General features: G+C 42.9%; 1 protein-coding gene and 1 long non-coding RNA gene across 3 annotated transcripts in view; one reads left to right on the forward strand and one right to left on the reverse strand.

Annotated features, from left to right (window-relative positions):
• LOC144689861 (neuroblast differentiation-associated protein AHNAK) overlaps positions 1–2,580 on the reverse strand; it is a 55,903-nt gene extending 53,323 nt beyond the window's left edge. For both annotated transcript variants that reach the window (XM_078557310.1, XM_078557311.1), the window contains exon 1: positions 2,468–2,580. The gene's annotated coding sequence lies outside the window, so the exon portion shown is untranslated. The remainder of the gene's footprint in view (positions 1–2,467) is intronic.
• Positions 2,581–6,726: 4,146 nt separating this feature from the next.
• LOC144690160 (uncharacterized) lies at positions 6,727–14,267 on the forward strand. Its single transcript, XR_013578779.1, has 3 exons — positions 6,727–7,085; positions 7,698–7,816; positions 14,096–14,267. It is a non-coding gene; the product is annotated as an uncharacterized LOC144690160 (long non-coding RNA).
• Positions 14,268–15,186: the final 919 nt, after the last annotated feature.

The raw sequence follows: 15,186 nt of genomic DNA on the forward strand, positions 1-15,186 counted from the left end.
TCAAGTTGGCAGGCTCTGACTAATGGTGTGCCACAAGGATAGGTGCTGGAGTCTCAGCTATTTATAATCTACACTAGACAAAGAGACAGAGGTTAATGCATCTAAGTTTGCTGACGATACAAAGCTAGGTGGGAATGCAAGCTGTGAGGAGGACATTAAGAGGTTACAAAGAGATATAGACAGGCTGAGCAAGTGGGAAAAGGTGGCAAATGGGGTAAAATGTGAAAGTGTTAGGTTATTCACTTTGAATGTAAGAATAGAAATGCAGAATATTTTTTAAAGGGACAAAACTTATAAATGTTGATGTTTAAGAAGACTTTTGTGTACTTGTACAAGAAACACAAAAAGTTAGCATGTGGGTACAGCAAGGAATTGAGAAAGCAAATGGCCTGTTGGCCTTTGTTACAAGAGGTTTGGAGTACATGAATAAAGAAACCTTGCTACAATTGTACATGGCTTTGGTGAGTCCACATCTGGAATACTGGGTGAAATTTTGGTCTCCATATTTAAGGAGGGATATACTTGCATTGAAGGCAGTACAGCAAAGATTGAATAGCTTGGTCCCTGGGATGAAAGGGTTGTCCTTTCATGAGAGGCTGAGTTAGTTGGGTCTATATTCTCTGGAGTTTAGAAGAATGAGAGGTGCTCTCATTGAAACATTCAAGATTATGGGTAGACACTGAGACATTAGTTTCCCTGGCTGAGGAATCCAGAACAAGGGGCACAGTTTTAAAATAAGGGGCTGATCATTAGGACTGAGATGGGGAGAAATTTCTTCACTCAAAGGGTTGTGAATCTTTGGAATTATCCACCCCAGAGGATTGTGGACGCTCCATCATTGAATATATTCAAAGCTGAGATAGACAGATTTTTGGTCTCTCAAGGAATCAAGGGATATGGGGAGCGGTTTGGAAAGTGCAGTTGAAGCCCAAGATTAGCTATGATGGTATTGAATGGCAGAACAGGCTCCATGGGCGGTATGGTCTTCTGCTCCTATTTCTTATGTTCTTATAAAACAGTACAGAAGCAATTGCATGCTTCTTTACACTATTATATTTTAATCTCAGAGTATAGTTACACAACTTTAAAATATCTTCCCTCAAGAACATTCTACAGAAATAATCTTTGCACCTGTCAGTTTTAAAATATTTTTTCTTTATCTTCTTACAGATTGATTACAAAGTTATACATCAGGTTAATACAATACCATAAATCTTTCCCTATCTCACGGAACTTATTTTTAAAAGCTTTGGTATTTAATGTTGTCGTTTGGGGTCAAAATTTTAACATAGAGAAGTGTGAGGTCATACATTTAGGGAGGTCAAACAGTTACAGGGATTACAAAATAAATGGGAATATACTAAGAGGGGTAGATGAAGTGAGAGATCTTGGCGTACAAGTACACAGGTCCCTGAAGGCAGCAGTTCAAGTAGACAAGATTGTAAAGAAGGCATATGGAATGCTCTCCTTCACTGGTAGAGGTATAGAATATAAAAGTAAGGATATAATGTTGGAATTGTATAAAACACCGGTGAGGCCACAACTGGAGTATTGTGTGCAGTTCTGGTCACCACATTACAGGAAGGACGTAATAGCTCTGGAGAGAGTGCAGAGGAGGTTTACAAGAATGTTGCCAGGGTTAGAAAAGTGTAGCTACGAGGAGAGATTGGATAAGTTGGGGTTATTTTCCTTGGAACAAAGAAGGCTGAGAGGTGGCTTGATTGAGGTGTACAAAATTATGAGGGGAATAGATAGAGTGGACAGGATAAAATTGTTTCCCTTGATGGAGGATTCTAGGACCAGGGGATATAGATTCAAGATAAGTGGCAGAAGGTGTAGATGGGACATGAGGAAGAATTTTTTTATGCAGAGGGTAGTGGGTGTCTGGAATTCACTGCCCAGGTTGGTGGTAGAGGCAGAAACTTTAAACTCTTTTAAAAAGTACCTGGACCTGCACCTAAAGTGCTGTAAGCTGTAGGGCTATGGGCTGGGTGCAGGAAAGTGGGATTAGAAAGGGCACCTGGGTGTCCTCGGGCTGGCATGGACAAGATGGGCCGAATGGCCTCCTTCTGTGCTGTAACTTTTCTATGGTTCTAATTCCAGTTATGATTTCCAGCACGCTCTTGTCTTTTTCTGTCCAAGTGGCTGACTAACTAATTTCCGTCCAGACGCAAAAACATACAAGTCACAATATTCCTGACCCCCTGCCTCAGCAAAGGAATCAAGTAGATCGGCCTGGTCCCACATACATGAGCAGATGCCAAGATATTCAACAACCTACATTGGCAGTCTGATGTTGAACCCATGCAGGACTACCCCTGCTTAAATGAGATTAAAAACTAGTATTCTTTATATAAAAAAAACTTAGCTGTCACATATCACAATTTTCCCTTAGAGTCATCAATTGATGTGGAGTCGATATTGGTTCAAAGCACAATACTCCAGCGCGCACAAGTTAGCTTCCTACCTGCAGTGACTGTCAGGAGTTCTCCACAGGAGCACAGTGGTGCCTCTCTCTGTGTTGCAGGTGCACCGGAGCAGGGACGTTGCTCCTAGTCTTTGCTGTCTCCGAAAGTCATCAGACAGGTTTATCAGAAAATGCTCTGGGATGGGTGTGTTTTAAAAATCCCCTCAGGGAGGGGCCTGGATAAACACACTCACACACACAGTCACAGGTTTGGTCAGGTATGTAGTTTCTGAACACACAGCGGTGGATTTGGGCTATCCCTGCCCTGCCGGGCTGCACGCTTACCCCCCGCCCCAAACTTCCGCTTTGTTTGTGGAAAACTTCGAAGGCGTCTGGAGTAATGGCTAAGTGAGAATGTACTTCGCAAATCATCTCGCTTTCTGGCAAAAGCGTTGTTCTATATTTTTTAAATGCTTACTTACTCCCGCTATGGTTTACAAATCACCTCAGAGTAGCCCAGAAGTTTCATGATTAACAGAGATCGTAAAATAAGCCACGGTAAGCGGTAACCTTTGCATTGCAAGCAATGGGCACTTGGGGTAGGAGCAGTTGAGGGTTAGTGGACCCATATCCAGCAAGGGATGTCATGTCTTCAGGAGCAAAGGGAAGAGTAGAAAATCGAAGAGAGGGAAGGTCTCTTAACACCTCTTGTCGTACCCTATCTCTGATAGTTCTGTGGGTAAATGTTTTGAGTGACACAGTATTCAGCCTTTCAGAGGACGCAGAGCACCTAATCTCTGACTAGTTGATCTCAGGTGATGCGACACTACTATACCTGGTCAATGGAAGTGAAGGTGGGTTCTCACTCATGAATGCTATAACCTGGAAAGTGCCCAGGTTCTGAGTGCAACAACAAGTGGGCAGTAATAGTTGGGGATTTGAATACAATTTGTGATACAAATAGTGTGAAGGGCACAGAGGACTCAAAATTCTTGAACTGCATTCAAGGGAACTTTTTCAGCCAGCATGCAACTAGCTCAATGAGAGGGAGTGCAATTCTGGATTTAGTCTTAGGAAATGAAGCTGGGCAAGTGGATGAAGTAGCAATGGGGGACCATTTTGGAGATAGTGACCATAATACAGTTAGATACAGCATCATTATGGAAAAAGACAAAGGAACAGAAGTAAAAGTTCTAAATTGGTACCCATAGCAACACAACACCTTTTATTTGGAGGAAATAAAAGGTGTGGCTATGGGAACCCGCATGGGTCCCAATTATGCCTGTCTCTTTATGGGGTATGTGGAACATTCCTTGTTCCAGTCCTACTAAGGCCCCCTCCCACAACTCTTGTTTTGGTACATCAATGACTGTTTCGGTGCTGCTTCATGCTCTCATTCTGGACCTGGAAAAATTTATCAATTTTGCTTGCAATTTCCACCCCTCTCTCACTTCCACATGGTCTATCTTCACACTTCCCTTCCCTCCCTTGACCTCTCTGTCTCCATTTCTGGTGATAGACTGCCCACCAATATTCATTACAAGCCCACCGACTCCCACAGCTACCTCGACCACGGCTCCTCACACCCCGCTTCCTGTAAGGATTCCATCCCATTCTCTCAGTCTCTTTACTTCCATCACATCTGTTCTGATGATGCCACTTTCCAAAACGGCACTTCTGACATGTCTTCCTTCTTCCTTAAACAAGGTTTCCCCCACAGTGTGGTTGACAGGGCTCTCAGCCATGTCCAACCCATCTCCCATGCCTCTACCCTCACAACTTCCCCTCCCTCTCTGAACTATGATAGGGCCCCCCTTGCCCTCACTTTTCGCCCCACCAGCCTCCCCATTCAAAGGATCATCCTCCGCCATTTCTGCCAACTTCAGCATGATGCCACCACCAAACACATCTTCCCCTCATCTGTCTGTCACCATTCCGTAGGGACCATTCCCTCAGGGACACCCTGGTTCACTCCTCCATCACCCCCTACACCTCAACCCCCTTCCCACGGCATCTCCCATGCAATTGCAGAAAATGCAACACTTGTCCCTTTACCTCCTCCCTCCTCACCATCCAAGGGCTCAAACACTCCTTTCAGGTGAAGCAGCACTTCACTTGCACCTCCTTCAATTTAGTCTACTGCATCCGCTGCTCCCAATGCGGTCTCCTCTACATCGGGGAGAGCAAACGCAGACTGAGTGACTGCTTTGCGGGACACCTCCGGTCTGTCCGCAAGCATGACCCAGACCTCCCTGTCGCTTGCCATTTCAACACTCCACCCTGCTCTCATGCCCATGTGTCTGTCCTTGGCCTGCTGCAATGTTCCAGTGAAGCCCAACGCAAACTGGAGGATCAGCACCTCATCTTCCGATTAGGCACATTACAGCCTTCCGGACTTAACATTGAGTTCAACAACTTCAGACCATGAACTCTCTCCTCCATCCTTACCCCCTTTTTCTAACCCCCTTTTTTCTACATTCATTTTTATTTTTTATCCACTTATTTTTATTTTTATTCATTTATCCGTGGTTTTATTCCCCTTTTTATCCCCCCCTTCTATACCATTTCCGATCCTTTTTCTCCCCCCCACCACCCCTCCACCACCCCATACCCTACAGAGCTAACTGTTACTTTATTGAATGTTGTTCTTTCACTCAATGCTACCCTTGTTCTGTTATTATCACATTCTGTTTTCTTACCTTTATGCCACTATCAGCACCTTTTTTAGTACTAACCACTACCATTAACACTCCCTTTGTCCTTTAGTCCAAGGCATCTTTGTCAATCCCTCCTTTGTCCCCACATACCGCTGGCCTTCAGTCCAGCTTCACCTGCCCCACCCACCTTAAACATATAAATTTCCTCACATTTCCACTTCTCTTCAGCTCTGAAGAAGGGTCATATGGACTCAAAACATTAACTCTGTTTCTCTCTCCACAGATGCTGCCAGACCTGCTGAGCTTTTCCAGCATTTTCTGTTTTTGTTTCAGATTTCCAGCATCCGCAGTATTTTGCTTTTAGCTTAAGCAAAGGGTAATGGTTGATGGATGTTTTTGCGAATGGAAAGTGGTTTTCAGTGGCGTCCACAGGGCTCTGTGCTGGGACCCTTGCTGTTTATTGTATATTTATGATTTGGGCTTAAATGTGGGAGTCATGATCGGAAAATTTAGAGATGACACAAAAATTGACTGTGTTGTTGATAGTGAAGAGGATAGCTGTTGTCTCCTGAATTATATCAAGTCGAGTGGGTGGAAAAATGGTAAATGGAATTCAATCTGGAAAAGTGTGAGGCAATGCATTTGGGGAGGACAAACAAAGCAAGGGAATACTCAATAAACGGGAGGATATTGAGAGGACTTGAGGAAGTGAGAGTTGGAGTACATGTCCACAGGTCCCTAAAGGTAGCAGGACAGGTGGATAAGGTGGTAAAGAAAGCATATGGAATGCTTTCCTTCATTGAATGAGGTATTGAATACAAAAGCAGGGATGCTGTATGAAATGCTGGTTAGCTGAAATTTTGTGTACAGTTCTGTTCACCACATTACAGGAAGGACATAATTGCTCTGGAGAGAGTACAGAGGAGATTTACAAGAATGTTGCCAGGGCTTGAAAATTGCAGCTATGAGGAAAGATTGGATAGGCTGGGGTTGTTTTCCTTGGAACTGAGGAGGCTGAGGGGTGACCTGATTGAGGTGTACAAAATTATGAGTGGCCTAGATAGGGTAGACAGGAAAGACCTGTTTACCCTAGCTAAGTGTTCAATTACCAGGGGTCATAGATTTAAGATGATTATTAGAAAGATTAGAGGGAACATGAGGAAAAACCTTTTCAACCAGAGAGTGGTGGGCGTCTGGAATTCACAAACTAAATTGGTGGTTGAGACTGAAATGCTCAACTCATTTAAAAGGAATCTGGATCTGCATCTGAAGTGCTGTAACCTGCAAGGTTACAGACCAGGTGCTGGAAAGTGGGATTAAAAACGAGTGGCTTGTTTCATTTTTTCTCTTTTTTTGGCCAGTGTGGACATGATGGGCCGAATGGCTTCTCTCTGTGGTGTAACCTTTCTATGGTTCTATGGTTTGTTCTGGGCAGCAAAGGTTTTGACTTGGCCTAATCTTTTTATTTATTTGCTCTCAGGATGTGGACAAAAGTGTTGTGGGGCCATTAATGCTCACCTAAACAGATAGCCAGGCCATTGGTTGAACATTTGGAAGGTAAACACATCCAAAAATAGAATATGTCTGTAGTATCATGCATATGTCATAGATCCATTATGGTACAGAAGGAGGCTATTCAGCTTAATAGGTCCATGGCAGCTCTTTGTAGAGCAATCCAGTCATTTCCATTCCTCTGCTCTGTCTCGACAGCCCTGCAGATATGACTTAGATGATGTGCGGAATTCTTGGACTTGAATATGAACCCACAACCTCTGATTCAGAAGCAAGAATGGTACCAACTGATTGAATCTAACAATAAGAGGAATGGAAAACATTGCCAAATATTCAAAGTGCGGTATTCTATGATCAACAGGGAGAAGGACATGTTCTTTCCACCAGGCATCTGGAAGATATCCAGGCATGTTGCCCAATACAAGGAGACAGAGTGGCAGAGCAGGTGAGCACCAGAACCATGGCTGCAGTGCAAGAAAAAGTTCAATGACTTCACAAGGTTAGCTAAGGTAAGCCTCCTAGCTCATATCTCTCATTAATCATCTCCTTAGCTTTACATGGCCTCTAGCCCACGCATTCATACCCCTAACCTTCCCCATTCCCAACACCCCCAGCCCCCAATCCCAGGCACTCTTCCAGAGCTGCACACACTTCACACCAGCTCCTTCTGCTCCTACTGCAGCACTATGCACCTGCTACTTTCCTCGATTGCTATTACTCCTCTCATAGCCTCAAACCTCTGCCATATTTCACACACCAGCAACACTTTTCTACCCTGATATATACATCCTCAAAGTATCCCTCTACTAGGGCCAAGGAGCATAGGACTCAGGAGCAGGAGTAGGCCATTCAGCCCTTTGAGTCTGCTGTGCCATTCGATAAGATCATGGATGATCTGGTTGGGATCACAACTCCACTTTCTTGCCTGTGCCCCAAAACCCTTGACTCCCTTGCCTATCAAAAATCTATCTATCTATCCTTGAATAAATTCAATGACCCAGCTACCACTGCTTTCTGGGGAAGAGAATTCCACCACTGATGAGCCTCTGAGAGAAAAAAAACTCTCCTCATCTCCATCTTAAAAGAGAGAGAGCATTAACACACTCCTCACCTTCTTGCAGGACATGCTTGCACGCAATAAGAGGGAGCAGGCAACCAAGGGCAGAGGGATACTATTCATCCATGTGCTGTTCCCATTGGAAGGAGAGATGATGGACATTGTGGACAGAAGGCACATCTGGTGAGGAGAGAGAACAAGTCCCACATGGTTTTCTACCATCTTTCTCTGGCTCTCTTTTTGCTTAAATCTCACTCCCATAAATTATGCATGACAAATTGCTGCTGGTTTCAGAAGCCACTCATCTGTCTCTGATTACCCATGCCACTAAACGCTAGGTCTTGTCCCTTACTGCCATAGGAACATAGGACTTAGCAGCAGGAGTAGGTCATTCGGCCCTCTGTACCTGCTTCACCATTCGATAAGATCGTGGCTGATCTGGTTGTGTGTCAACTCCACTTTCTTGTCTGCCCCCTCCATAAACGTTGACTCCTTCATATATCAGAAATCTACCTAATTCAGCCTTGAATAAATTCAATGACCCTGCCTCCACTGCTCTCTGTGGAAGAGATTTCCACATACTAATGACCCCCTAAGAGAAAAAAATTCTCCTCATCTTGTCAACCTCTTTATTCTTAAACTGAGTCCCCTAGTTCTACTCTCCCCCACAAGGAGACACATCCTCCAGGTATCCACCCTATCAAGTCTGCCCAGGACTTGATATGTTTCTATAAGATCGCCTCTCATTCTTCTAAACTCCAAGGAGACAGGCCTGCCTTGTTCAACCTTTCTTCATAAGATAAGCCCTTCAACCCAGGAATGATTCAAATGAACTTTCTCTGAACTGCTTCTAATGCAATTATATTCTTTATCAAATAAGGAGAACAAAACTGTACACAATACTCCAAGATGTGGTCTCACCCAGGTCCTGTACAGCTACAGGAAAACTTCTCTACTTTTATATTTCATTCCCCTTACAATAAATGCCAACATTCCATTTGCCTTCCTAATCACGTGCTGTACCTGCATACTAACTTTTTGTGATTCATGTATCAAGACACCCAGATCCATCTGTACCACTGAATTCTGCAATCCGTCTCCATTTAAATAGTATACTGCTTTTCTACTCTTCCTGCTAAAGTGGACAAGTTCACATTTTCCCACATTATAGTCCATCTTCCAAATTTTTCCCCACTCACTTAACCTACTTACATCCCTTTGCAGACTCTCTATCTCCTCTTGACAAGTTACTTTCCTACCTACCTTGGTGTCATCGACAAATTTAGCTACCATACATTCAGTGTCTTCATCCAAGTCATGATGTAGATTGTAAATAGTTGAGGCCCCAGCACTGATCCCTTTGGCACTCCACTAATTACAGCTTGCCAACCTGAAAAAGACCCATTTATCCCTACCCTCTGCTTCCTGTTATCCAACCAATCCTTTATCCATGCTACTATGTTACTCCCTACACCTTATGAAGTAACCTTTGATGTGGCACCTTATCAAATGCCTTTTGGAAATTCAAGTACACCACGTCTATGGGTTCCCTTTTATCCAGCTTTCTTGTTACTGCCTCAATAAACTAATAATTTAGTTAAATACGAGTTCCCTTTCAAAAAACCGTGTTGATTCTGCCTGATTCCATTATAATTTTCTAAGTATACTGCTATAACCTCCTTAATAATAGATACTTGCAATTTCCCTATGACAGATGTCTGGCCTGTAGTTTCTTGCTTTCTGTCTCCCTCCTTTCTTGAATAAAAGTGTTACAACGTTCCAGATTCTTAGGAATTTTGGAAGATTGCAACCAATGCCTCTACTATCTCTGTAGCCACTTCTTTTAAGGCCCTAGGATGTAGGCCATCTGGTCCTGGGGACTTTTCAGCCTTTAGGTCTAATAGTTTTCCCAGCACCTTTTCCCTGGTGATGGTGATTGTATTAAGTTCCCCCTTTCCTTTCATCTCTTGATTTTCAAGTATTTTTGGGAAGCTTTCTAGGTCTTCTACAGTTAAGACTAGTTCAATGCCTCAGCCCATTTTTTTATTTTTCATTATCAATTTCTCAGACTCGTTCTCTATAGGACCAACACTAGCTACTCTTTTCCTATTTAATTACTTGTAGGAACTATTACTTTCAGTTTTATATTACTAGCTTAGCTTTCTCTCATACCCTACTTTTTCCCTCTTTATTTTTTTTAGTCTTTTTTTGCTGGTTTTTAAAACCTGATCACCCTTCTGGCCTATTACTAATCTTTGCAGATTTGTACAGTGTTTCTGTACAATCCTTAACTTCCTTATTTAGCCACGGATGATGCATCCTTCTCAAAGGGTCTTTCTTTTTCACTGGGATAAATCTTTGTTGAGAGTTATTAAGTATCTCCTTAAAAGTCTGACACTGCATCTCTCCTGTCCTACCTTTTAACCTAGTTTCCAAGTTCACTTTACTCAGCTTTGCCTTCATACCCTTATGGTTACTTTTATTTAGGTTTAAAACACTAGTCTTAGACCCACATGTCTCCCCTTCAAACTGAACGTGAAATTCTATCATGTTATGGTCGCTATCGCCTAAAGGCTCCTTTACGGCTAAACAGGTAGGGCCTTTATTCATTAGAGTTTAGAAGAATGAGGGGTGATCTTGTTGAAATGTACAAGATTCTGAGGTGGCTTGACAGGGTGGATGTTGAGAAGATGTTTCCACTAGTGGGGGAATCTCAAACTAGGGGACATAGTTACAGAATAAGGGGACACTCATTTAAAAATGAGATGTGAAGGAATTTCTTCTCTCAAAGGGTAGTGAATGTCTGGAATTCTCTACCCCAGAGAGTTGTGGAGGCTAGATCACTGAAAGTATTTAAAGAGGAGGTAGATAGATTTTTGAAATATCGGGGAGTTGAGGGCCATGAGAAGCTGGCACGAAAGAGGAGTTGAGGCCTGGGGCAGATCAGCCATGATCTTATTGAATGCCAGGCAGGCTTGAGGGGCTGAATAACCTACTCCTGCTCATATTTCTTATGTTCTTACCATGAGGTTATTGATTAATCGTGTCTTATTTTACATTACTAGGTCTAGAATGGACTGCTCCTGGTTGGCTCTAAGAATGTATTGCTCAAAGAGATTGTCCCGAACACAGTTTATGAACTCAGGCTATCTTTGCCAGTCTGATTCATCCAATCTACATGTAGATTAAAGTCACCCATAATTTTTGCGGTACCTTTCTTACATGCCCCATTTGTTTCTTCCTGTATAATCTATCCTACAGTATACCTCCTTTTAGGGGGCCTATAAACTACTCCCACAATTGACCTCTTACCTTTCCTATTTCTTTTCTCTACCCAAACTAAGGTCATCTCTCACTTCTGTATTAATGACATCTTTGATTAACAGAGCTACCCAACCACCTTTCCCTGCTTCCTGTCTCTGAAATGCCAAATACCCTTCAATATTCAGGTCCCAGCCTTGGTGTCCTTGCATATCTCTGTGATGGCTATCAGGTCATACATTTTATATTTCTATCTGCGCTAACAATTCATCGATTTTGATACAAATGCTGCACGCATTCAGATACAGAGCCTTTAACTCTGCCGTGTTACTATTTTTGCAATCTTTGGCCTTATCTGCTGACGCACTCTTTGTGTGCTCTGTCCCTTCCTGCCATATTCTGGTTATCATTACCTAAATTGCTACCCTGCTCTATTACCTTGTTGTTTCCCTTTGATTTACCACATCTCCCCTCACATGATGTCTTCCCGCAGCTCCTTAGTTTAAAGCCATCTCTACTGCCCTAGTTAGGTCCAGAAGCTTCCTGTAATATGGCCATGAAGGAGTGGAAGAAGAATAAGAAGGCAGCACTGCAGAACAGGAAGCATCGCTCAACTATACATTTGTAGGCTAGGATTTTCCACCAGTGGGAGCGGAAATTCCCACCCAAAGTCCATATTTTCCGTCCTGCCTGTGACTTTCCTGCCAAGGGCGGGACTGGAAAATCCGGGATATAGGCTCTAGTTCAGAGACTGACACCACATGTTGTTCAGAGGAATGACTAGAGGGGGGCTACATTACATGCTCCCAATACTAGTAAACAGAATCAAGGGCAGCGGGATAAGAAGGCCTGGGAATCAGCTTGCTAGTGAGAGTGCTTGCATTCAAGCCTTGCTGCAGAGGGCACAGATGAAGAGATCAAGTGTTCCACTTATGAAATCAACATTGTTCTGAGTGCACTGGCCCGCTGACCAGCGGGTTTGCGCATATCATCTAAGAGCATGGGGGTCCTTAAGATAAGGACATTTTCAAATAATGCTTGTGAAGGCTGCTTCCTGACTAATCCCACCATGATTTGCTGGACAAGGTTCGGAAGTTTCTCAGGCATACACGGGCACCAACTTCTCAAATGGGTCTGGATTGGCCTTTATTAGCATATTTTAATGATGCCTGTATTTTTGCTCGGGGCACCTAGTGAGTACCCAAGCCATCAGGTGTCCTTCTGGTACCATCGTGACCCTCGGCAGTGCGTTGCAACATTCAGTTTTGTGGTGCCCACTTTGGACTCAAAAATCGAGCAAGATCTATGCTGATTTATACCTCACTTTGCCCCATGCCTGCAAAACTCTCTTAAACTGCAGGAGTTAAGGATTTGTTTGAACTATGAAGTAAACTGGAATGGTGGTGGTTGGATTCTAGGCAAAGTGCTTGTATTTCCTCATTAGCATCCCATGGGATCCTCGACAGAAATGTTTAAAGTGCATCATGGAAATTAAAGTGCAATTTCAGATATTGCCACACACTAAAAACACAGGTTGCTATGTGGGAAAGGCAGAGGTGGAACTGTGTGGTTCCAGCGCAACATCCTATTGTTTGCTAACACTGTTAAAATTTTGTTTGGTTTACAGTCAGATTCGATCATAAGGAGTGAACATCAGATTCCTCACTAGAATATAGTTGGCCAACTCTCTTAAAGAGTGTGCAGGAGGAAAAAGTAGAAGAAATATTTTGATAATATTTCACATCAAAAAGTTAAAAGTTTAAGAAGAATAAATTAAACCACTTTTGACTGTTTCTATATCTTTTGTATAGGATTATGGTGCTGCATCAGATATGGACCTTATATAATTATTGGTCTCGGGATGTGGACATGGCTGAAAGGATCATCATTTATTGTCCATTCCCATAGTTGCCCTTTTAAAAGGAGTGGTTTACCAGGCCAACTTGGACAGCACTTAAGAATCAATTACTTTGGTCTGGGTTAGGAGTCATGTATAGACCAGACAAGATAAGGACAGTAAAGGATTAGGGGCAGAATTTTCCCCCCGTCGGGGAGGTTGTGTGTGGGCGGGTGCGGACCCGATCAGTGCCCCCGATCGGGCCCATGCCGCCATTTTACGTGGACGGGGTAATTCAGGCCCACCCAGCGTGATGTGCACCCAGAAGCGTTGTGCGCTCCCTGTGCGGGCGGGTGGGGTTCCCTGAGTCGGGAGTGTGCTCCTTCGCGCATGCGCACGAAAGAGAGCAGAAAATGAAAGAGATTAGTTTTAAGTTTTAACAGTTCAATGAAGTGTTGAAAAATTTTTTATGACATGTCCCCTCATGTGAAACTGTCACATGAGCTGGAACATGTGCGTTAATTTCAATAAAAAATTTTGAGAAAATTTAAAATCATTCATGAAACCTCATCCCACCCATGGATGAGGTTCCATGAAAAATGCGAAGGCCGCCTGGGCTCTTCGCCTGCCCACCAACCTTAAGGTTGAATGGGCAGCTCCGTTAATTATTTTAATTGTTAGTTAAATGGTCTTAATGGGCCTTTGACAGTTCAGCGGGCGCGCAGCCGAATTGGCTGCGCACCTGCTGAACTGAAAATCTAAATGACACACGGTAATGTCGGTACACACGCCCGACACACCCCACGTCATTTTACGCCTCGGCGAGCAGGCCTCGCCCCCACTCGCCGAGCCGAAGATCCTCCCCTAGGTTTTTAATGACAATCTTCCAACTTTCATAGATTGAATTCATATCCTCAAACAGCCATAGTGGGATTTGAACTCACATTTTATGGATTATTAGCCCAAACCTCTAGATTACTAGGACAATTGCATAATCATTACATTACCATAAACCCTGTTATTATGCATTAGCCCTTGGCTACGTAACCTAACACCTACATTCCCAGATAACACAAGATGGTGTAGCTTGCTCAAGGGGAAGCCTTGAAAAGGAGCCAGCGTTTAAAAAGTTCAAATTCCAGCACTCGTGTTCAAGTTAAGAACCAACCTTTCATTTTATGTTACCTGAAACCAGCAGCACTTTCAAACTTTGGATCATATCCTTTCTACTTCAGAAGCAAACTAATAATTAAAGAGCCCAATTTATTTTCAATTTGTTGCCAGTTCATTATAACAGTAAAATCTACCAAAGGAATGTGTTACAAAGTTACATAAATCTTTTCTTTTCACTTGGATAATTTCAGAGGAATTCCCCATGAACACACAGGCAGACTTTGCAAAAGACTCCAGTCTGTGATCTAAAGAAATAAAGGAAAAACTATATAAATAAAATCCTTGGCTGTGATTAAAAATCATCTGGATGGACGTGCAGGATATAGGCAGGCTCAGCTCTGACAGGGACTTAGCTAAATTGTGAATAAGCCTTAAGTAATAACTTCATTCATCTGACTTATGTGTTTTGTTTAGTGCTCATCAGCACACTGCACCCTACATGTGATGGTGACAACCATGTCAACTTAGTGCCCAGAATAATTTCTTATCTACTGCATTATAAACCTGCTGGTTTAAATGGATCTGAGACAACTAGCTTTATTGAAAATAGACTTTTTCCATTCAGTAGCAGTATTGGTAATTGGTAGTTGTTATCCACAGATTGGACTGAGACAGAGGTTGTTGTCAGACTGCCAGAAGAGAAAATGGCATAAAAGAGCACAATAAGTGGAACGTTAGCATCACACTAACGAGGGAGCACCATTAATTGACTCAGTCAAAATAAAATGAAAACAGCAACAAGGTGCAATTGGTACAATCTTCTGTTCGATAGAGGAAGGAGAGATAGAGGTTCAGATCCTTCTAAGCCAGTTTGTACGAGGAGGCACTGAGTCACACTTCAGCAAGATCCCCTGGCAAATGACTGTGGAAGGTATATCTGGCAACCTGAGAGTTGAATGTTCTACCACCTTCCTATCTTTATAGAAAATGGGAATGCAACTGATTGGGATTCAACACTGTCAACTGCAATGTCAGGTTGGTGCAGTATCCTACAACTTTTACGCACTTCTCTCCAAGATCTTGGCAAAAATTCAGAGTTTCCCTCCTTGGCTGAGCATCAAATCAACTTCTTACCTTAAGGGGTTGGGTAACTTAGGTTGGACATGATTATTGTACTTCCTGCACATACAACACAATAGCCTTAGGAACACAGGAATGGACAAAAAAGCTAATAGCGTTTATCAGGCCAGTCGCACAGTATGGAAAATTTTAACTCTTATATTGCCCAATCACTTCTCTTACCAAATGTTTCTTTTAATTATCCTTAAAAGGACAAAAATGT

The sequence above is a fragment of the Cetorhinus maximus genome, chromosome 14, assembly GCF_964194155.1.
Source record: "Cetorhinus maximus chromosome 14, sCetMax3.hap1.1, whole genome shotgun sequence".
Taxonomy (NCBI): Eukaryota; Metazoa; Chordata; class Chondrichthyes; order Lamniformes; family Cetorhinidae; genus Cetorhinus; species Cetorhinus maximus.